The 21,122-nt window shown below is 42.3% G+C and overlaps 1 long non-coding RNA gene across 3 annotated transcripts in view; it reads right to left on the bottom strand.

The window, feature by feature from the left end:
• Positions 1 to 9,181, bottom strand: part of LOC135454329 (uncharacterized) — a 31,510-nt gene extending 22,329 nt beyond the window's left edge. The window contains exon 1 of one of the 3 annotated variants that reach the window (XR_010442079.1): positions 9,114 to 9,181. This is a non-coding gene — a long non-coding RNA (uncharacterized LOC135454329). The remainder of the gene's footprint in view (positions 1 to 9,113) is intronic. The other 2 variants (XR_010442078.1, XR_010442080.1) reach the window with 2 other exon arrangements.
• Positions 9,182 to 21,122: the final 11,941 nt, after the last annotated feature.

Below are 21,122 nucleotides of genomic sequence, written 5' to 3'. Positions count from 1 at the left end.
GCTTTGTATTGGTATTGCTCTCTGCCTGGCTATAAGGAAGAAATATAAGTGGCATCACAGGGAAAAGTATTCTCACGAGATTGCCATCCTAATTATGCAAACCCAAGACAACGTTAAGATTTTAATGAAATTTCCAAGTGTATTGACATTTTCAAATACGACATGACAAGGCTGACTTTGGAGAGGGATGCAGTGATTCCTGGGGAGAGAGCACACACAGCCTACAACTGAGCAATCCTGCCAGACCTTGGGACAATTTGTATCAACAATGTGCCTCATCAGAATGACACAAGGAGTTAGATCATCAAAATGCCTCCCTTAGTGAAGGAGAAAGGGAAGATGGAACACCATATGTTGGGAGCTAGAAATCAGGGGTGTCAGTAATGGTAATTTCCTGAAGCTATAATGAACACTCAAATGAAAATTTTAGGTCAGGCTGCATTCCAAAATATGGAAAATTATTTTTCTTGCAGGGTAATTTAAAATTCATCTCACCATATCACCAGCAGACTGCTGTGGTTTACTGTGTTGATCTGTTCTCTCCATCCTCTTCAGAGCACAGCCCAGGCAGCTCTGCTCTCAGTTTACAGCAGGGGAAAAAAAAAGCCATAGGGCTTTAAATTTTTAAGTTGGTGTTTTGAAAATACTGCTGTATGTATTAGGCTTCTCCTGTTTCAGAGGCCCTTTCCTGGAGAGTCTTCCAACAGGAATATCATTTACATCAGCAAGGCTTTTTGGCAGTTTTTCTTTTTTTCCTTTTTATAACCATGTTGCAGTGAGACATCAGTTTAGGCAGCCAGCTCTGCAATAAAACTGACAACAGGTTTATTCTCCTGCTCCTCATGGGACCTATAGGAATTTTAGAAAAGAAAGCAGGAGGGAAGGAACAGCAAAAACATGTGTGTATGATCTGCTCCGTCCCAGCACACCAATTCTGCTGCTTCCAGAGTGATTCTCATTCTAAATTCCAATGTTTTTCTTATGTTTCATTAGATATTTATACATTTGAATTACTCTGCAAAAGCAAAATACCCAAAGCAGAGGCATTAGGAGGTCCTACCAACTTCAGAGCTGCCAGGATTTTATCTTTGGGGTCAAACTGCCCATTGTCCTGTTCTTGTCAAAGCCATGGAAACACCGGTGTCCTGGAACATTTCTGCCAGAGGGAATCCCCCAAACAGCACGGAAAAGATTTTAAAAAGAAAAGCAAATGAAACCCAGGCTCTTCAGACCATTGTGGAAGAAGCTGTTATCTCAGAAGGAAGTTCCTGAACCCTGCCCTGGCTGCTGTGCCTGCAGTCACACAAGTTCAGTTTCTGCTCCTCTCCCTGCAGGCACTGGAAGCAAAGACCTATTTTTCTTTGCACTGGGTGAAAAAAGGGTAATTTTTTTGATGACAGAAGGGTGATCTTCTCTTCCTCACCATCAGATAAATGACTGAAACTCCTGAGCATGCAAAGATGGTTTGGGTTCCCATTTAACCCAATATGATTCTCAAACAGACAGTGGTGAAAAGAGCAGTGAGCACAACACCCAAGAGGCACCAGAAGTCAAACCAGCAGCCTCAGAAGGTCTCATGGCCTGGAGCCAGGGGTTGTATCTCACACATGAGCTGCCTGTGGTGCACACCAGCATGCTTGAAACAGACATGCTGATAGATTACAAATTCCACCTTGATGTAATGGATTTAGTCCCAACAGTCTAGGACATAATTAAATCTTTATGAAAGGATTAATCCATCCTTACTACCTTGTATTTATCACCTCTAAACACTCACAGACTGTGTGTGTTTGTTGGGGGGTACAGATACTTAAATTTATTTGGAGAAAAATGCTGTTTTATGAGCAGGAACCATTTGCAGGTTTGCCCAGGCTCCAAAGTTTGTTTCTCTGAGCTGACTCCATTAATTCCAGCTGCAAACAGAGGCTGTGCCCAGATGATGGCGCCTGCAAATCACGGATCCCTTGGAAATCATCATTAGGTAACTCGTTCTGGCGGGTTACACATTGTGGGCTTTAGGCTTTATTGCAGAGGAAAAGAGAAGTCTTATTGCATTGCAACCCCTCAACCACCAAACCCCCAAACATTGCAACCCCTGCCTTCCTGTCCCCAGAAACCGTGGACTGTGTTATGGTGTTGTGTTAAATTAGCTTTTACAGCACCTTCCATTTGGGGAGTTACAGCACCAGAATAAGATATAAGAAAATACAAAGGGTTTAGACTAAAGATTCTTCACCCCATGGGAAATGCATAATTCAAGGTATTTGTAAATGTGTTTGTGATGTGCTGAAAAGCTGAACTGGAACAAAATAAATAAAGCCAAGCAACCAGACCTGAGAATCCCAATCCTTGATGGAAATCAGACAGGCAGGTTTAGGTGTATTTTTGAGGGGATTGTAGGATTTGGGTCAGCTCACTGAAAGGCTGCCCTGGCCAGCAACAGACTCACATCAGGATGAAGCTCTGAGTGCTCTGTGCCATGCAGGGGCTGCCTCTTACACAGGACAGCTTATGTTCATTGTGGGAGGGGTGCAGGAAATAGAGCTACATAGAAAATAGCAGTCTGGAGGGAGACAAGATTAATTCTAAGTGAATCACACATGTTTCAGGGATTCAGGGTCTGCACACAGAGCAAAAATAAAAAGCTTCAGACCTGATGTCTGAAAATGAGCTCAGCAAAGCATTTGAGTTTGGCTGATGTTTGAGTTCTGATGTTTTCAGAAACCAGGCTTCTCTCTGAGCATTACCTCAAATAGTTGGATACACCAGAACAGCCAGCATGCAACAAATTGGTGAGAAAATCCTGTTTCCTAATATGAAGATGTTTTATTTGAATTTTGTGATCATTGCTAATAGAGGTTCAGGTTTAACACACCATTTCCTCTAAATGTATGTGTTCAGATACATAAATGTTAATTCTGACCTTTGTCTACTAAGTACATCTAATTTTCCTCACATATTTCAGTCACCTATAACAAATTACCCATCCCTTCCAATTCTCTATGTTCAATGTCCTTCTAAAGATGCCCAAAAGAGAGGGAAAAAAAGCTGAGGAATGAAGATATGCCAAATTGATTTCAGATTTGGGAGCTATGCCACATCGTCTTTAGGAAAAAAAAAAACTCCAAAGAGGAAAATAATAAAACACCCCAAAACCAAACTTGTGAGCGTTTTTTTTTTAGCAGAGAGGACTTTTCTAGAAGGTTTCAGGTTTGCTATTTGCTGGCCCACAGCAGTATCACTTTTTCTAGGTCTTGCTCAGCATTGAGAAGTGCCTAAATCCCATGAAGCTCAAACATTCCAAGACTTCAACGTGAAGCTCCAACCAGCAGTTCACTGTTAATAAAACAGCTGGAACAGCTGCAGCTCCAGCCTCCTGTCAGAGCTGGGGAAGGAAGGCTCTGCAGAGCTCCAGGTCCCTTCTCTGCACTTGCACAGCCCCTCTCTGTGGGATGTTGGATCCTGGGCTGTGTCCCATGGGAGGACACTCTCCTCCTTTCCTTCCTGATCACGCTGGGGGCCTTGCATGATCAATATTCTTCCTGTGGCTGAGCCCTCCCAGCTCTGGGAGCATCTCCCCAGCTCCTCAGAGGCCACCCAACAAGTGCAGCAAATTCTCATGGTCTTGCCCTCAGATGATTTCCAGTCTACGTTCTAAAGAATCTCCTTTCTTTCTCAGCACAGCCTTTTGGCTGCTTGGAGCTTTGCTAGGCTGGGGGCACAGCAAGCATTTCCCAGCTTTTCCGTGTGGGGTACAAACAGCACTCACGCTAAATATGATTTTGGGTTCAAGATATGAAGAGTTTTGAGGGTTTTCTTAATATGCTTAGAATGAAGATTCTCAGCATATATGATGACAATTGATTTAAGGGTTTAAGGCTGACTTAAGAAGTCGTGAATGCCAAGAGAGACAGAGCAGATGGAATCATTAGGAATGACAAAATCAGGAGCATTTCCAGGTAATCCTGTGTGATGCTTGATTAATAATTACAGACAACTCTGGTTAAAGAAACTCTGTTTTAAAGATTAACATATTTTTATCCTAATATGTTTTTATCCATACAGGTGAGTGACAATTGTTTTGAATGGGGCTCATATTTTCTGACACACTCCCTACAAACTGAGCACCCAGAGAACCAAGGGGCCTCTCCTGACTCTTGGTGTTCCCAGGGCCATTTCAAGTGCCAAAACATCATTGTGAGGATTTAAAGATAAAACCAAAAAGCCTTGAGGAATGTAGTTTAAAGCCACAATCCTGTAAATGCCTTACTGTGAATTTCTTTTACTAACAGATGATAGATCTATTAAATAATTTCCTCCTTGTAAATGCTAAGAATAGTTTAGTCCCAAAATGGCATCTTTGACTTATTTAAACATCTCTCTCTTTCTGTCTAAGCGCTAGGGATGAAAAAAAAAATAGGCTATTTCAGCAACTAGAAAAAGTATTGTTTAGGTTTAAAATTAATTCTAAAAGACAAATTTAACCAAAGTGACTTGAGAGGTGGACTCAGAGGTCTGGCTGCAAGCCCATGATGAACATCTGAGAGTTGTGCCAAAGACTGCTTTCCATCAGCTCAGTGTGGATCCAGATCCCTTGGGCACTCCAGAATAAAAATGATCTCTGATCAGCAAAAGCAATGGAGAAATCCTGCTTGTTATTTGTTGGTGTCTCTTGGATGACCTTTTAAATAAAAAACACTCAACTAAATCACACTGAGGTTTTAACTGTCATAAAATTCATTAGGCTGGGGAGGATATGAGGGGATCATTAAGTCCATGCCAAAGCAGAGTTCAGAAGTTATTAAAACTATTACTAGGAATACTCCAGCATTAGTTTCTTACATCTGACTATTTTCAGGAAAACATACAGGAATTTAATTATATTTTTCTTTTTGGACTTCTAACCTGTGATAGAGTGAGTTTAAGTCTGTCAATAGGCTCAGGGATTTCTAGTGAAAGAAAACACAGACAGACAGAGTAATCTATAGAAAGTAAGTAAGGATTCTTACAGAAAATCAGACTGTAAAACCCCCAGTATTTGTCAGAAGTGGTCAGACATTTTTTTAGTGTGAAGAAAAAGGTTCTTAAAAGATTGCCAAAGACTCAGTTCCCAGTATTTGGCAATAGTTAGGCTTCTTTAGTCCTGTCCCCAAAATCCCTGGTGATTGAGAACCAGCAATGTTAGGAGAGCTGAGCACTGCCTGTAGTTAATGCAGTGCTGAGGGAGAGCACAGGCAAAGCAAGACTAGGAAACTCAGCTCTAAATAGAAATATCTACATTGATAGAGGGAATTAACTTCTTTCTATTCTGCCTTCACAGAAATCAGCCTTACTGACTCTGCAAGCACGCCAGCTATTGCAGGAAATGCACTGTCCTGCCTTGCAGCACACAAATACCTGAAATGCTGCTCCTGGGCACAAAGCCATGACATAGCTTCACACCCCCTGGCTGGAGTAATGCTGACATTAAAATAGGTGATATGAGTGAGATATTCAATTTTTCAAAAGCTCTGGCATTCCCCAAATTAATGAAACACTCCTAGGGTTTGGCTAAGGCACATAGAGAATCAAACACAGCCATCAGGGTTAGCAAAGCAGAAATATCTAACTCCCAACACATGCTGCAACAGAGCACACATTTATTCATACCCTGTTAGAGGCTCAAGCAAGAGACACAGATTTCCTGCAACTTGTGATTTATTTGTGAACTGAAGGCTAATATATTCTTCAGAATAAAGAAAAAAAATCTCCAACCCCCTCAAGGTTTTATTTGCTTTTCAGCAATCCTGGTCTTACCAATCAGTGTGTTCAAGCCAACTTAAAATATCTCCCAGTCAAACAAACCACAAAGCAGCACTCCTCCAGCTGGACCAGCAATCTTTCCCTATTTGTTTAAATTTGACAATAAACCCATCAGCAGCTGCACAGGATAGTAAGAGAGAGAGCAGGTAAAGGACCAGGCACAGAAATTCTATTATTAACTTTCTCAGCTGTATGACCTAGAAGGGACAACAGATATATTTTTTGCTCCAGATGGTTCCTCAGAGGAAACCTGGAAATCCAAAAACTAAGAACAAAAGGATGAAATAGAAAAAAAAAAAAAAAAAAAACAAAAAACAAAACAACCTTAGAAATTAAGCCAGTAAAGTACAAATAGACTACCAGGAAAAAGATGTACAGAAAGAAGATCGAAATCTGTAGGATGCCCTACGAAGAGGTGAAAAATCTCAGTGTTACAGACACATAAAGCTAAACCTGGATGAGATAATGCCCTTGAAGTTCTTACTGTAGGAAAAAACTTGGTTTTTCTCAGCTGTGCTGAGAAAGGTGGGTGAGGGAGGGTGCCACACAGGCAAGGAGGATTCAGGTCTACCCACATTTGAATGGTGAAAATGCTAAAGCCTCAAGATCTCTCATGTTCAGAAAACCCATATTATTACTAGTAACGAAGCATGAGCCAGAAAAAGCACAGCTTAACAAAGAGAGACCCAACTGAGCTTGTGGATAGGCAGGGGAGCCTCCTCTCCTTACACCTAAACCAACAAAAAACCTCCCCACCAAAACTTTCTGGGAGAAATGAAACTGGGAGAAATTCTTCACTGTGGTGATGAATGGCACTTTTTGAAAACTCTTTTCCAAGGGGAACTGTGTTTCAGCAGCCCAAGGGCAGCAGGAGCTCAGCAATGCTCCTGAGCAGCTCCAGCCCTGGCTCAGCTGCAGGGATCCAGGCTGGGGCTGGGTGCCCAGTGCTGCCCTGCAAAACTCTGTGCCCAGAGGGAATTCCCTGTGTACCCAGCTATCCCAAAGGGCAGTTCTGCAGGCACCAGGATCCAGGGAAACCCACTGCAGAGGCTGTGCTGCTCCCCTAAGGCACCTCCATGGCAGTGCAGCATTCCTGCTGCAGGACACACCATGCCAGAGTGAAATGGATGGGGAAATATGAGGAAAATGACCTACATTTGCAGCAATGGACTGACTCTATGAGAGGTGTTTCTCCCCTGGTAATAAAAGTTGCTCCAACAGAATTCCACTTTTTTTTTATTAATTTTTTTTACTTTCAGTACAGCTCCAGCTCCTTAATGGGGTGACAGACTGTGCTGTCTGTATTAGTCAGCAGTGGAGCTCAGAGAGCTGCTTTGCCTGGTGATGCCAGGGCTCAGTGTAATTCCTGCAGACATCCTCATCTGAAAACACCTCGGGTGACAGTTTGGCAGGCACACTGGCATTTCCAGCTGAGTCCCTGCTCCTCCTCATTGAACTTCAGCACTGCCTAAAGCCACTCAATGAGACAGAAACCCCTCCACAGTAGGAAGGGTGGAAACTACATGAGGACTATTCTGTGTCTCTATGCCTTGATAAAGAAAATAAACTAAATGGGGAAGGGGAAAAGGAGGTACAGAGAGTGTGACCATCTCTGGTCCTTGGTTGCTGTCTTATATATTAAGAGTTCTTTTATCATGACAGCACAAGGATTTCATATCCTCCGAGTTTCATACCTCCTCGATGTTTCTCATAGGCAGATCCTCTAAGCACTGACTGTTCTTGGTCTTGCAGCAGTCATCAGACTCCTCTGACTTATTTCACTCCCCTGACTCCAGTTCCCATCAATCCACTCTTTTATACCACTTGTTCTTATTGGTTACAGGGGTTGCCTGTTATCAAAAGGCCTGCTCCTAATCTTTAGTAATAGGGTCCAGCTGCAACTTGTTGGGGGATAAGATTGCATTCTACATTACCTGCATTTATCCACACTGTGTCCCCTACACTTGGCAGGACACAGCTTTCTGGCCCCCTCTGGCCAGGCCTGAAGGGATGCTGGAGCCAGAGCTGCTGTCCCAGCCCTGCATGGCTGCTCCACGGTGGCACCCATCTGTGCTGGGCTGAGCCCTTGCCTCCATCAGGCTGCTCACTGCACATGCTGAGCTCTCAGGTGAGAGTACACTGCTCTCACACCCTTCTATGAGCGCTGCATTTTTGGCCCCACCAAGCATGGATCTTGCTTTAGAGACCTGACAGCCCAAGTCAGGCCTCTCTCTAATCTTCCTATTCTCCTTGAAAAGCAAATGCATTTCTATCTTTAGAGACCACAGAGGGCACTCACTCCACCCTCCTGGTTCCCACTTGCTGCAGACACTTTGAAAGACTAACTCCTGTTAATTAGAGAAAGATAAAACAATTCAGGCTGCACTACACCTTGCAAGAGCAGGTCTTGCCCTGGCCCCCTCCAAAGGGGGAGAGGCTTTGGAAGTTGATTTACCAGACACGTTCCCTGACTGTCACTGGAGTTAAACCAGACCCCATTTATTTTCCATGCCTTCTGCAAGCTATGTTCCCAGGGAAAGGAGAGTAACATATTGATAACAGCAGGCTCTGTCACAGGGGAGGATCCAGAATCACCCACGCGTTGCCTTGAAAACAAACAACCCCCAAACAATTGATCAGTCACTGCTAGTACAGAGGCAGTCTATTATGGATAAAAATACAGGTGGAAAAAATTCATCAGGGATGTGCAAATACCTTTATTTAAATTCAAGTGCAGTAAAGCAAGCTTTGCTCCTATAAACAGGAGTAGTGGATTATGGATGCATTTCTCTCAAGCCCTGGCAGAGAGGGAATGCATTGCCAGGCTAGGGGAGTCAGAAAACTGAGTGATTTCCCTGTCGAGGCTGGGATTTCAGAGATGGCTTAACCTGGCTGCCAGGAAAGGTGGAGGTGCAGCACAGACTGCTGTTTAAATTGCTGCTCTGGCTCCCCTTGTGAAACCTGAGCACAGCCCCAGGTGAGCTCTGCATCCCACAGATCCCAGCACTGCAGGGCCCCTGGAGAAGCTGTGCAGCTCAGTGCCAACTGCAAACACACCGTGCTCAGCCTGAGCAGCTCTCACTGGATGTGGGAAGTGCTAAATTAGTTTAAAAAAAGCCTATGGAGAAGACACAAGGAAGTGTATGAAAGACACCTATGCATGCATATTTATGTGTGAAAAAAAGAGAGCAAGACCACTTCAGCTCCTCACCTCAGCTATCACTACCAGTTCCTTCCCCACCTTTTGCAGTAGATGTCTGGTATCTTACATATTTCAACAATTCTCTAATCATTGCACCAAAGTTTCATACCTGCTCGATGTTTCTCACAGGCAGCTCCTCCAAGCACTGACTGTTCTTAGACCTTGCAGCAGCCATCTGACTTCTCTTCCTACCAATCCACTCTTTTATGCCACTACTGCTTATTGGCTACAGGTGTTGCTTGTTATCATCTGGCCTGCTCCTAATCTTTAGTAATAGGGTCCAGCTGCAACTCGTTGGGGGCTAAGATTACATTCTACATTACCCATACTGTGTCCTCCTACAGGTGCCCATCTGTGTGATGCACTTCTCAAAGGAAAAGCTGACTCTCCTGTTGACTCACTAAACCTGACTCAATATTGTCCTAGAATCAAGCAGATGTTGCTCTGAATAAAGAAATATATTAGCCAGGCTTTTAAATCCAGAGCTAAGAAAAGAGAGTGGCCACAGTGCCTTTTGGTTTTAATTTTACCCTTTCCAGCTATGGGCAGGCAATACAATGTCCAATTTTAATTTAGTCTTTGCACTTAATTTAGTCACTGCTTACCTTGATTTTCACATCATTGCTTTGGGAGGTAAAATCCTTAAGGCTTTCTCAGCTGAACAATAAAATCTGAATGGCAAAGCCAGACCATGGCTGTACAGCCCTGCCAATTTTTTACAGACATTTCTGCCTAGGAGAGAAAACACTACAAAATATCTCAGATAGGAAGGAATCGTGACAAGAATTTACTCTCTTCTTTGCAATAGAAAAGGGAGACACAGAGAACCTGAATTTCAAAAACTCAGGTAAACAACAATAACTAAAACCACTTAATATTATTCAAGGCTCAACTCAAAAAAGTGAAAGAAAGATGTCAGCACTTTGACTTTCCTTCTCGCTCATGCCCATGCAGAGTTGCCCATCTGTGCTGGCTGACCTTGGCCAGCTGCCAGCCACCCACCCAGCTGCTCTGCTGCTGCCCTGCTCAACAGGAGCCCTGGGAGCCCATCCATGCAACAAACAGCTCAGACAGCTCACAGTGCTTGGTGGGACCCAAATCACAAACTGTGACAGAAGAGTGGGGTTACCATGAAGCATCATCTGTACACACACTCCCAGCCCCTCCTGTGCCCCTCTGGGGTTGTAATCCTGAATTCTGCACAAGGATTCTTCTGGGGGAGGTACAGTGCTCTGGCATGGGAGGCTGGGTTTGAAGCAGAGTTAGAGAAGGTGTAATCCATCTCAAAGTGTGGCTGGTTTCAGAATATATAAAATCTATGTAGAATAGAAATTGCGGAAGTGGCAGAGTGAGTGAACATCTTCAGCATGGAGAATGAGAACAAAGATGCCTTATAGGTTGCTACCCAGAAGGCATTGGCAGAATACAGTGGGTGTTGTTGTAGCCCTAAATTATTTGGAGTTGTTTTTTTTAATTTTAAGAACAGCAAATCGATATAAAATAAGACCATGCCTACAAAAGGCACCAAAAGAAATGTATCACATTCTATTCAATCAGGAAAAGAAACACACAGTCTGCCAATTTTTTTTATGCTTACTATTTTCAGTCCTAGAGGTTTTTGCAGCAATATCAACGTCATCAAGCAATGGATGACATCAGCTGGTGACTGCTTATACTTTGGTGCAGGCAGATGATACACCTCCAGTTTCCCTGCTTGAACTCCATTCCCTCTCTGTCTCTGCAATATCAGAAACAGAAAAGTACAGAAAGTTATTGCAGTAAAAGTCAATATAGGGGAAAAGCAGGTTTTTCACTTTAGCTGAGAGAACGGGGTCCCTAATGAGTACTCACAAGTCAGCAAATTCTGGGATGGCTTCCAAAGGCACAAGTAGGTGCTGGGGCTCATGAGCCAAAGGTAGTCAATAGCTTGATTGCACCACTCTTTAAATAGTGACAGTCCCACTGAGCTGAATTGCTGCTCAGCATGGAGGGGCTGGGAGCCATCTCCAGTATCTCTAACATCAGCTCTTCCTTCAGATGTACAAATACTGGACACCCCATCAGCCTTATGGACACAAGATACCTGCTCCTGGCCATGAAGAGCAGGGTGAGGAGGGGCTGCAGGCAGTGTGGGCTCCAGGATGAGCCACTCTGGAGCAGGCTCACCAGGAATGTGGGAAATGGACCCACTGAGCCATTAACACCAGAGTCTGTCTACTGAGGACACACAGGGGCTGCAAGGATACCTTTGCTGCTATTTGCTTGCACTCCTTAGTCACGGCGTGCCTGATACAGGGGCACCATTTGGTGCCTTTTGTCCCTGGTGCAGAGCTTTTTGTAAAAGCTCCTTGTAAAATTATTTGTTTGAAAACAGGATTTTTAAATAAAGATGGGAAAACCAAAATAAAACCACCATGAAAAAAAAAAAAAATCTCCCTTCTCCCTGCCAAATCAGCCTTGCCTGGCTAACAGTGAGGTCATTCTTTGTTTTGGTTCAGACAATTTATTTTCCATGAGCTATACTTTACACATAGAGACTTCATTCACATATGCAATTAAACATTACTTTCCTGAGCAGAAGTGGCCACACAGAGCATGCTGTCAACACATCCCTGCAAGATTTCTCCAAGAGTTCAGCAGAATAATTAGCTTTGGTACCGTTGCACAGTAGTTTTTATCTATCAGAGTTTTATCTTGCCTTCTCTCAGTGGTGAGTCTGAGAGAAATTCTGAACGTTTGCCTCATGGGTCTAATCATCTTATTGATGCTCAAAGCGTTTAAATGTGATCTGCAGCCCCTTCACTCTTTGACATTCCAGTTCTTAAAAAAAAAAGTCAGATATTTTGGCAGGTGCTTAGCTCAGACTTGTTCTTTAGGCTATAAGGCTTTTGCCTGTCTAATTAGCTGTGGCAAAAAGCTGAGAATGTTGACAATCTGGGGATGTGAGGTAATAAAAAATAGATTATTTACCAGCAGCAAATTAAGCCCTCTAAGAACCAGTGTGATGAGTTGTGCCCCTGTGACAATTCCCTGTGGCACACAGATACCACTGTCTCCATCTGTCTATCTTGTGCACGGCGTACCTGACGGCGTGTTTCTAATCTATTTTCCCATGCACAAGAATTGATCCACCACAGCCTTCAGAGAGTAAAGAAAGTAACCTTTCTGGTGACAGCAAGCAAAATCTGCCTGCTTCCAAAGATGATTTTTCCCAGTTTCCTTTGGGGCAGTGCAAATAATTGGCCAGAGTGGCCAAACGCTGCTTGGGACTGGAATAGTTGTGCTTCAGGTTTGGGCTGGCAGGGAGCAGCATGGAGGAAAAGGCAACTGTGGGTGATGGATGAGGTCTGGCTCCTGAGAAGCAGGGAGAAGCATCCCTCAGGATGTGCCTGCTCTGCTCCATGGCAGTGCCTGCCTGGCTCTGGCTGTCAGGGAGCCAGTGGGACAAACAGCAGCCCAGACCTGGAGACAGAAAAATCCATCTCCCAGAAGTTAGCAATGGAGGGACATGACTTCTTGCCTAAGCACACTGTCAGCAAGGCAGAACAGTGTGCAGGTGCTACAGGACATGTTGCTCCTTTTAAAACCAGCCTCAAGAGGAAGCTGTTTGTCACAGACATCTTTTTATGAAAAACCCTTTCCTTAGGATTTTTCCTCCTGAGAAGCTGTGAGGCCTCAGGAACAAAATGTAAACAATGATTATCTGCTGCTGTGGAATGCAACAGGTGCATCTGTGATTGGTCCATGTTAGATGTTTGCAATTAATGGCCAGTCACAGTCAGCTGGCTCAGACAGAGAGTCCGAGACACAAGCCTTTGTTATCATTCCATTCTATTCTATTCTTAGCTTAGCTAGCCTTCTGATTAAACCTTTTCTTCTATTCTTTTAGTATAGTTTTAATGTAATATATCATAAAATAATAAATCAAGCCTTCTGAAACATGGAGTCAGATCCTCGTTTCTTCCCTCATCCTAAAACCCCTGTGAACACTGTCACAGCTATTAAAGACAGTGGCTCATTAGAGTAGCTACTTTTATTTCAGCCAGTTTACTCCTAATGACAATCTGCCTTGGCTTTACTCCATTTTTATACCACATTACTTTGCAAATTCCTCTCCCAGAATGTATTTTAAGGGATGGGATTCTGGAATGTTTTTTTGTTTACTCAAACCAGGATATATGGATTTGGGAGGATACTATATGGAACATATACTGTCCTCTCATCCATATTTCTTTAGGAATGGATTAGCCACACTCTCCCGTATATTTTCCCCACTACCTTGTTAGCATAGGCATTAAACAACCCTTCAGGTCCCCCTGTAAGCCAGTGCAATAGTCTGATGTCAAAAGAATGGCAGGAAAACCCCTCTAGTTACAATACTTGCTGTCATAATATCCCTTACTCCAGAAAATGCTGGATCCATCCTTGGATCCAATGACTGGTCATGGATTTCAGGTTATGTGCTGCAGGGAGTCCGATTCTTTGTCAATGAGCTGTTATTGTAAGAATATTATTCTGCTTCCTAGGGAATTTGTTAATCAATATGGGTAGAGCACATGATGTGGTAAGGCTTGTACACTTCATTTCTGTGGGAAGCAGAGATTACACCAGATCTTCCTTTGGAATGGTCGCACCAAGGCAAATACAGCACTTCAGTAAAGGATACATGGATATGGATATGGATATTCTGCCTTTTGAGCAAAGGCTGCAAATTGTGCAGCATTTTCAGCTGTACCAACTCCCTCATGTTTTGGCTTGTCTCATCATCCTCAAAAGCTAAATACAATGTCAAGGTTTATTGAGAAGATCACAAAGCAGTTTGCATTTCCTAACAGCTGGGGATGTCTGCATGAGTTCAACAAACTGACACAGACAAGTTAAAACCCCGTTCACACATCTATGCTAAATTCCAGCAGAATTTACTCCAAGGTTTGGTCTGGAAGTTATACAGCTAAATCCTTGCAGAGATGGACAAGAAAGCCAAGTGCAGTTTCCCCCATCCAGGTAAAAGGCTGGAAGTATCAGGAATCTCCTGAGTGTGATTATTGCTGAGAGGCTGTCGGTTCCATTTTAGAGATCAAAGATGATACAGAAACATTCTGTAGCTCTGTTCTGTAAGCAGTGTGCAAGGAACACGTAGGTATAATTTATTTCAGCAGATTTCAGAAAGGGATTGAACATTTCTGTGGAACAGAACATCTATAAAAATAAATAAGACTGATTATAAAATGCTCATGAGTGCACTGTGGGTACAAATCTCACAAAAATTAGTAAAAGGATTTTTCTATTGACTTCTAAAGGCTTGGGCTGGATGCTAACGGGCATCAATTCAGATGAAGCTTTCTCTACAGATAAGTTACCCATAATTTTCTGCTAGTAAAGGTTGTTACACCTCAAACCACTTTATTTTTAATAAGAAAGGACCTTAGGGCAGACAAATTTCAATATTTGGATTTTTTTGTGTAGAAAAAAACCCCCATATTCTATTTAGCAATATATGGTATTTTGTTAGATATTTACTGGAATACATTTCACTGAATCTGCTGTCTCCCTGGTGATCATAGTTGGTAGTAACCATTACAAAGCACAGAGAACATGTGAGCATACAAATTCCTATTTGATTTTCAGCTTTTTCTTCCCAAAAATACTAGAAAAGACTAAAAAAACTAACTTTCCAATATTACAATTAATTGGAAAGGAACTTAAGGATCTATGTGTGTTTTGTAAGGCTTTTAAAACAGATACTGACAATGAACTTGGCAGATTTTTAGAAAGCTTCAATATAGTGAAGGAAAAATATTAAAAGAAGCTTGTGCAGTTTAGAAACAGAAATAAAATGTATTCCATTATATCTCTTTCTCCTTCCAATACCTAACACCACGTTACACTGCACTGCAGAAGCCAAATACTGAAGCAAATTACCTGTCAAGGGGATTTTATCAATAAATAATTGAATTCAGCTTTCAAGGAGGGCCAGGGCTGGGACATTTTCCCCTAGAACTGCAATGGTGCCTCGTTCTGTGCCCTGCAACTGCTACTGCTGCACCAAACCTCCACCAGGGAGGCAAAGACTTGGGTAGGGAACAAATTTGGAATTAAGGAAAAAAAAACCAAGGAGAGAGAGAGAGAAAAAAAAATTGTGTTTTTATTCTGGCTTCTTGAAGTTATGACCATGCATGTTCATCTGTTCCTGATACCCTCAGATCTGATCCACACTTATCAGGAGCAGGGCTATCAAATCAAATCCTCTCAATCTCCAGTACAGGAAACCTCAGTGAGGAAAGAGATCTTGCCAAGGGAAAAACAACAGCCTGACATTGCATTTGTTAGGCACAAAGAGTTCCCACACAAGGGGAAGGTGTAGAAGGTGGGCAGAAATGAGAGAGAGCGCAATGCAAGCTTGAGAAGGAGCCTGCATGGTCCTGGGCAGCAGGGAACCCAATGGGATATAAACCTATTGAAAAGCAGCCTTCAGTAGGGGCACTGCTCATGGAGCTGCATGTTTACAATTTGGGAGGAAATGGGCTGAAACTGTTACATCACAGCAAAAAAAATGGGCTTTAACACAGGGTTTATAATGGGTTCATAACAAAAATACAGCTTCTTAAAGGTCCTGGGTACAATTACAGGCATCATGCCCTCAGTGCAGCAGGTATTCCCTGAGCAGGATGCACAGAGCCACCACACTGAAGGTGCTTTGGTTTCAATTGCAGCAGAGTGGTCACGTTTTGCCTGTGGGGAAAATCTCAGGAGGGCAGAGTGGGAAAGCACAGCACAGATGTTCTGAGAAACTCAGACCAGTGGCTGGAAAGTCACAGGCAGGGCTGTGCTCCTGCTGAGGCAGGGAACTTGGGTTGAGTGGGAATAACTCCATCATCAGGGCTCTGATTTCATTTAGGTAAATTTTAAAGTTTTGCCTGACTCGGATGAGCTGCCTCAGCATTTCACCCTGAGCCTTTCCCAGGTGCTTTACAAACAGCAGAGAGTAAAACAGCAGCTCCTGAAGAGTTATTTGTGACTCAACAGGATCTGAAATGTTGTCTCCATAAAAAGATTGTGCTGTCCCTTCAGCAGAACAGTCCCTGCCCAGAGAAACCACCAGGTTCCAGATTCCAGTGGGGATTCTTCATATATCAATAAATGAAACACACTGGGGGAGGTTTGGGGTGTGATGCCCTGGAAGAGCCACCCATTCCTGCTGATTTTGTTCTATGTGGCCCATCACTACTCCTTTTTAGTTGTTTGTTTTTTAAATTTTATAATCCCCTGGTAGCTGTTTAATCTGGCTGTTCGCCATTTTTCCATTTAGCATGAACAGTTTTGGACAGAACTTTTCAAGCTGGTATGAGCACTTGTGGACTGGAGCCACACACACAGTGATTACACTCACATTCCTATTTTCCTGGTGGTGTTTTCCTGTCCCTTGGCCAAGGGTGGGCTGTGCTGGCACTGTACCTTCAGTACTGTACCATTCCTTGCCCTGAAGGAAAACTGTGTGCCCCATGGAAAACTAAAGACAAAATCCTCTGAACCTAAAAGAAGACAAACTCCTCCAGACTAAGTTTTCAGCTAGTCTCAGATATCCACTGCAGCAGAATTTATTAATTTTTAAAGTGCCTGATTTTAATATATATAACACATCTTAAAAGAAGTTGGATACTTACATAATTAACATTAAAATTTATATAGATTTGAAACGCTAATGGTTACACTAACAGCAAGAATCAGAAAGGAAGAAAAAAAAATCTAAACTGATTTAGGCTGTGTCAAGTCTCAAGTTCTATATCAAAATTTTTAGCAAATGTAAAATATTTTCTTTTGTGTGCAGGTTTTTAGACAATGGTTTCTACAGAGTCTCTTTCAGCTCTTAGTACATGCCAGTGTCACACTGATAATCTCTGAACCAAACAGGCCACTGATATCATGCAGCAAGGCCACTCTGACCTAAGAAAATCTGAATTTCCAATGGCACACAGCTCACCACGAGTCATCTCTTACAAGTCAAGCATTTGCAGCCATCAGTTCTGGTGCAGAGAACAGGTTTCCATATCATACTTGTTTTCAGTAGCTTGTATTGTGCAGGCTGAGAAGAAAGCCAGGATCATGTGGGAGAGCAATGCCTCACTTCTTGCCTGGTACCATTTCAGGCAGGAAAGGGATGAAGGAATAGGCAGAAGAGCAGCTGGTAATGACAGTGACTAAATCAGGCAGCAGGAGAGGAAGCTGCCACCTTAAGCCCTGAGGTTTTTTCACTCCCACATACTTGGATGCAGGGGAACACCTGAAATCAGTGTCAGATGGGGCACAGGGGATTTTAAAGCACTTTGGAGCACACTGCTCAGCCACTGAGATGCTGCAGACAGCAAATGCAAAGCACAGCATTCCCATTCTCCCACTCCTTTTCCTCTTTGCCCTTTTAGGGAACATTAAGTAGCAGCACAAAGAATTTCTGTGTGACTGAAGTGAAGCACTGCTTAAAGAACAACTACAAAAACACCAAGACACAGTGATGAAAAGGATTTTGGAAGAAAGATCCTTAATTTGAATGGAAAATGTCTCTAAATCCTTTAAGCTGCTTTGAAAATCTCAGCCTCCATGATATGGTTTAAATCTAAGATAACAGCGCTAGTCTGAAATTAGACAGAACATAACCTTACCAAAAAGAAAGAGGGATAGAAAAAAAGCCAAATTTCCCCTGAAGTTTGCTTGTTTGTGCTATTTTATTGTTAAAGACTTGATTTATTTTGAGGGTAACCTGAAAACCGGAGCCTGTTATTTCAGTGTGGGAAGCACTTTGGAGCAGCAGCTTCAGGCCACAGGCAGTTCCCAGATAAGCACCACAACAAAGGGGCTGCTCCTGGGGAGCCAAGCTCATAGCAGAGCTTTAAGCTGGGCTCAAAGGAGTGCTTGAGAGAGTTTGAAGCACCTGCAACTACATGGGAGGCTCTGGATTTGGAAAGGAACTTTATTGTCAGAAGATTGTGTTGCTGCCTAAAACAATTTAAAATGAACTAAGCGCTGCAGCAGGGATTCAAATGCTAAAAAAGAAATCATGGGATTTTATTTCTACAGATGCCTGCTGCACTGGCACTGTGAGCTAGAGTGCTCTCACATCACTCACTGGAATGTAGCACACAGATATACACATCTACCTAGATCTCTCTCCTTATTTATGTGCCTAACTCTGCTGGCAGGAAAATGTCATCTTAAAATTCACCATTCTTTAAAAAAGGGGGTAAAAAAAGAAAGGTGGCCAAGTGTTATACAGAGGGCAAGGATGAAGATGTATTTAAAATAATGTGGAGTGTGAAATAACCAGGGTGGTAAGTATTAAAGCTCCTTAGAGAGGATAGAGAAGAGCACAAAGAGAAATTTAAGCTTCACTTGTGTTGGAGGATTTATTAGTTCTTGAAAAGGAAGATTTCAAAGAAACTAGTAATGAATGAGGGAGTAATTACATACTGAGTTTGCAGAGAATAAACTAATTATAAAAATATGGTATGTTGTAGGCCATCTGCCCCCCAAAAAAGAACGGAATTGTCAAATTACTGAGCCAGAGATGACACATTATAATTATACTGTTACTATGCAAGATTTTAATACAAAAATCTAACAACATTTTCCAATAACCACCATTTCTCTTTCTTGTTTGAAAATGAGAGTCATTATATGCTATCATGAGACTTGATGCTGCTTGTCAGCATCCCAATGTGTTGGGATGACTGCATTACCCATCTTTGAGGAAGGAGAAAACCTTGTGACAAACCATGGAGGCACGTGCCAGAGCCAGCTCAGGAAATGAGGCACTTCCAACCCAATTCAGAGCACAAAGGAGTCACCTGATCATCTCAGCCAAATTATTTCATTCTGTGAGTAGGTCCACAGAAATTGAACAGAATGCACCAAGCTGCATGGGTGCCCCAAACTTTGCCTTGCCTTTGGACTTTATTGATCAGTGACAGAGATTGTGTTTCCCTGCAATCTGTCTGATGACAGAGCCCTTTCTGTGAGAATGCTCACTGGAAATCCAGTTAAAAATTAGTTTTGGTATAAATATTATAAACCCCACCATTCTGGCTGCCTTAGGACCACAAGCCCTTCCTGGCAGCAAAGATATTTGGAACCTGGAGTCGACACTTAGCCAATAGGTGAAAGGAATGGTGAAGGTAGGAGGTTTCAGAGGTAGGAATCAAATGGTTCCAAATAGTGAAGGCTTCATTTTATGTTGAAACAGGCTTGGCTGTTACTTTTTCCCCCTTTCATGATTCTTTATGAAGCTCTGCACAGTAATTTCCAGTGCCTAATATCATATTTCACATAATTTAATTCTGCCATACTCAATGGCTTTTTGGGATTTTAAGTCTCAGCAGAAATTTCAGTTCCTAATGGTGTTTTCTTCCGTGAAGAACACAAAGATGATATTCAAACAATCAGAGCTATTGCTAATGTGAAAATGAAGGGGCAGAGAGGAAAGGTACAGAAAACCAAAATCCATGTGCTCATGCCAGGAGCATCTTAAACAAAACTGAGATCTTACCTTGAAGCTTTGCACAGCCATGAGCCTTTCACCCTCTCAGAGCAGATTTTCATGAGTCACTCACATTTCCCCAGATTAGCAAAGCTCTCTGTTTCAGGTGAGCAAAGAACCCTATCAAAGACAGCAAGATCCTCTTGCTCTTACAGCACAGCTGCTCATGTGCCTTCTTGGCTTCAAACACTTCAAAAAAGGCATCTAAATTCTGAAACATGAAGAAAATAAAACCAGATAATTTTTCATCATCTATTTTTGGTCCTTTGAAAATCCAGGTCCACAAATTTTTTTGGTGCCAAATACCCCTGGGAGAATATTTCCATTGGCATTATTGGTCTTTAGATAAGAACCAACTGTAGGCAAGGGCAAGCAGGAATGAGAGATAAGGATTTTTTTAAGCAATGTGGTTCTAACCCTAAACTACTTCCTACTATCCCTAAGCAAGAATCTGCTTAATTTTTCCTCTCACTAGTGACTAAAAGTGGTAATTTCTACTTCTATGATGCATCTGTAGCAACAATCGCAATTGCTTACAAAAGGAAAAACCCACAAATATTGGAAAGAGTTTTTGGTGATATTTTCAATTCCTGACATAGTAAAGTACAAGAAATTAAAAAATCTCAATCCATGCATAAGGTCTTGATATATTAGAAAAACAACCTCCAAAAACACAAACCCAAATAAAAGCCAGAAGAGAAAGAGGGGGCAAAAAGGAAAATATTCAGAATTTTGGGATTTTTGTCCCAGTACCCCTGAATAAAGAGGTCACTGCATGATTCTGGGTCTCTTTTTGCCCAGAAGAGTTCAGAGATGAAGGTTCAGAGCTCCAGCAGCAGCTCCTGTGCTCAGGGTCAGCAGAGAGCCTGGAGCTCAGCCACTGACACCTGCAGCTTCTCATGCACCTTTTCTGTCATCTTGGAGACACCAGGCTTTGGAGCTGGGTGCACCAATTCATACAGTTCATGCTTGTTAAAATTAAAAGTGGTTCAGCATGTGATTAAAGTTTGCAGTTTAATAAGTAATTACAGCGTTCCTGCCGTCCAGCCTGCTGCACTTTTCTGCCTACAGCACTGACTTGAATACAAAACCAGGGAGTCTATTCATGCTGATGTCTTCACTGCGTGCTCTGCTCTTATTTGCACCCCCCCAAATTAAACATTTAAGAGGCAGTTAATAAAACTAACAGTTAGATGAGACACATTAAATAGAATTTCTGAAGAATCTATTAAAATTTAGTATTAGGATAATTCTATACCAAGTTACATTTTCTTCCACGTATTTTGGTTACAAAGAATTTTTACAATGCTCTAGTATTTAGCTAAATCTGAAATAATAGCTGTGTTTCCAGTGAAATGAATTAAATTGGCATATTCCTGGTTACATAGTCACACAAAGATGGGAAGCTGCCCCTGACCTCAAAGAGAAAAAATTCCCTAAAAATTTAAGGCATTCAGGCTGGCCTTGCTCATTCAGCTCCTCTTCCAGGTAGGAAAGAAGACTACATCTGAACAAATAAAAATAAATAAATACTAAAGATTTATGCCGTATATCCATCTTATTACAGTAAATTTGTACACCAGTTTTTCC

This window comes from Zonotrichia leucophrys, chromosome 14 (assembly GCF_028769735.1).
Source record: "Zonotrichia leucophrys gambelii isolate GWCS_2022_RI chromosome 14, RI_Zleu_2.0, whole genome shotgun sequence".
NCBI classification, from domain to species: Eukaryota; Metazoa; Chordata; class Aves; order Passeriformes; family Passerellidae; genus Zonotrichia; species Zonotrichia leucophrys.
This window is presented reverse-complemented; position numbering and strand designations above follow the sequence as displayed.